Source organism: Rhinoderma darwinii, chromosome 6 (assembly GCF_050947455.1).
Source record: "Rhinoderma darwinii isolate aRhiDar2 chromosome 6, aRhiDar2.hap1, whole genome shotgun sequence".
Taxonomy (NCBI): domain Eukaryota; kingdom Metazoa; phylum Chordata; class Amphibia; order Anura; family Rhinodermatidae; genus Rhinoderma; species Rhinoderma darwinii.
In genome coordinates, this window is record NC_134692.1 from 16,503,278 (window position 1) to 16,506,601 (window position 3,324).

General features: G+C 38.7%; 1 long non-coding RNA gene across 1 annotated transcript in view; it reads right to left on the reverse strand.

Moving 5' to 3' along the window:
- Positions 1-3,134: 3,134 nt before the first annotated feature.
- The window catches only part of LOC142656193 (uncharacterized), a 5,635-nt gene continuing 5,445 nt past the window's right edge, over positions 3,135-3,324 (reverse strand). Inside the window, exon 3 of the long non-coding RNA XR_012849615.1 lies at positions 3,135-3,312. This is a non-coding gene — a long non-coding RNA (uncharacterized LOC142656193). The remainder of the gene's footprint in view (positions 3,313-3,324) is intronic.

Sequence of the window (3,324 nt, forward strand, 5' to 3'; positions counted from 1 at the left end):
ACTTTTTGATCAGTTTTTATTCTATTTTTAGGTGGTGTGGTGACTAAAAAACAGCAATTCTACTATTGTTTTTTTATTCTATTTTTTTTACAGCGTTCACCGTGCGCTATAAATGACATATTCACTTTATTCTGCGTGGCGATACGATTACGGCGATACCAGATGTTTATAGGTTTTTTTTATGTCTTATGGCGTTTGCACAATAAAATACGTTTTGTAAACAATCATTCACTTTTTGTGTTACCTTATTCTAAGAGCCAGAACTTTTTTATTTTTCCATCAATAAAGCCGTGCGAGGACTTATTTTTTGGGTAACGAACTGTAGTTTCCATCAGTACCATTTTTCGGTACATGCGACTTTTTGATCTCTTTTTATTCCATTTTTTGGGAGGTGAAGTGACCAAACAATTGTGATTCTGGTACGGTTTATTATTATTTTCTTTTACGGCGTTCACCGCGCGGGATAAATAACAAAATAATTTTGTAGTTCAGGCCGTTACGGACGCGGCGATACCAATTATGTATAGTTTATTTGTTTATTTATCTATTTTTATTAATAATAAAGGACTGATAAGGGAAAAAGGGGGATTTTTACTTTTATTACTTTTAAAACTTTTATTTTCTTATTTTTACACATCTTTTTTTTTACTTTATTCCTTTATCCCACTAGGGGACTTGAGGCGTAGTGCAGTGTATCAGAACTGTCAGCTACTCACTGACAGCAAGCATAGTGGGTCCTGACGTTGTCAGGACCCAATAGGCTTCCGTCGATGGCATAGCCGGACGCCATTGTTTGGTGTCCGGTTTCCATAGTCACCATCGCCGGCCTCTATCGTGTAGCAGGCCGGCGATTGTAGCTTAAGCCCTAAAGAACTGCGATCCCTATTAATAATTTGCATATTGATACAATGTTCAGTGTATTTATACACAAATGTAAGAGGCGGCAGGCACCCTTCACCCAGGGCCTCCTACGGTATAGGCACAAGTCGACTGTGGCTTCCGGCTCTGTGTATACTTTTGGCGTCAGTGTTCAAATGTGATGCCTGACTGTACTCCGTGTGAACAGAGCCTGATCAGTACGCTCAACTTCATAACTCATACTTCAGTGGTTAAGAAAGTGTTCTTATTCATTCAAAACATGAGAGAACAATTCCGGCATCCCCCTCCCAGGTAAACATCACACAGACAGAAGAATTTTTTGTGGGAGGCATAAGATTCTCTTTATCTGACAGTTTACCCCCAATGAAACTGAAATCTCAAGATAATCTTTTTTTCTCAAGTAAATATAAAACACTTGAGCTGTCAGATCAAAACCTGCGTGGCTTATACGGATGAACAGTCAGTTGTTTGGAGGAATCTGCTCATTTGGTTTTTAAGGCTGAATAGAATGTGCTGAGATTATACTGTTGTCAATAATAAAAGAGTTTGGGATCATCGATCCCTGTGCTGACATCATGGCTGTCCGAAGCTGCCACTAGGGGGAGCTAATTGCATACTGTTTAACGCCTTCCCGACTGCAGCCATTTTCAGATTTTCAATTTAATTATTTCCTCCCCACCTTTCAAAAGCCATTATTTATTTTTCCATCTATATAGTCCTCCGAGGGCTGAATTTTTGCGGGACGAGGTGTCGTTTTTGATGGGACAATTTATTGTACTATTATAATGTACTAGGAAACGGAAAATGTATTTATTTTTGAGGTAGAAAATTAAGAAAACAGCGATTACTCTATTGTTTTTTGCGCTTCGTTTTTACGGAATTCGCCGTGCAATTAAAATTACATGTTAACTTTATTCTGCGGGTCAATACGATTACAGCGATACCAAATTTATATATATATATATATATATTTTTTCTATCTTTTATAAGGAAAAATCTAACTGTGAAAAATAAAATTTATTTTGTGTCGCCAAATTCTAAGAGTGTAACTTTTTTATTTTTCTGTCGATTAAGCAACATGAGGGCTTATGTTTTGGAGGATAAGTTGTTGCAGGATAAGTTTTTAATGGTACCATTTTGAGGTACTTGTAAGGTTTTGATCACTTTTTATTCCATTTTTTGCGGGACATGAGGTGACCAAAAAACATTGATTCTGGCAGATGGCAGACCAGGGAGTCTTCAATAGGCCGCCATAGCAACCATCAACACCCTGCAATCGCATCGCAGGTGGGGCAATGAGTTGCTAGAGGGGGGTCACCCCACTTGTTCTAACTATTTAAATGCTGCGGTTGCTGCTGACCATCATTTAATGGGTTAAACGGGCGGGATCGCGTTCGAGCGCGATCCCGCTCCTTACTGTGAAGTGTTGGCTGTAATATGCAGCTGGCACCCGCATTGTATAGAGCGGGCTTAGCCTTCCCCTACCCGGCTATGACATAGGTATATGTCAAATGTTGAAAAGGAGTTAAAAGTTGGATTCAATAATTAAACAGTATGCAGTAAGCTGCCCCTAGTGGAATTTTATTATTTTACTCTCTATGGCTATGCAGGTGATTTGGACCAACTATCATATACAGAGCTATATATAGAGATGTATTAAGAAATGAGTCAGCGCATAATTTCTGTAAAACAAAATGGTATGTAAGGATTAACATTCATTTTGAAGAACAGCTCCATATTTTTACGAATGGGTGTCCGTGCCGTAGAAATGATAGAACATGTCCTTTTTTTTGTCTGTAATTACAGTATGGACTTCCCATAGAAGTCTATGGGCGCTTCTGTAATTGCTGACGGCTACGCATGTGCATCCGTAGCTGTCCGTAATTATGGAAGCGTTGCTATGCGAACCCAGGGAATTACCCAAGGTTCCTCACTGGCAGTTTTGCGGATCTGTAAATACGGATGAACTAGAGATGCAATATGGACCGCACTTCCGTATATGTGAATGATTTACGGATGACTATAAATGACTATGGATTGTATTTACGGACAGTATTTACGGATGAATGAAAAATATGGTCGTGTGCATGGGGCTTTAATCTTTGTATCGAGAATCTATTGAGAAAACAAATTATTTTACTTCCATTGGGAAATGTCAGGTTTTCAATTTCCAATATCAAATACAAAAAATTGCAAACAAATAAATACAATAAGTGTAGAGTCGCCGGAAGACGGTCGTCAAACAGCCCCGTCTAAGACCTGGAATAAAGGCCAAGCTTATTTGAAAGCTCATCAGCCATACGACACACTGGATTCTGGGAATAATGGAACAGATGTGTTATTAAAGGACATTCATCTCTGTAAGAATTGGACATTCTTCTGTTCATGCAAATGTCTGACGGATCCTTTCTTATTTCCTTCCGCATTGAGCGCCTGAAAAGAAAA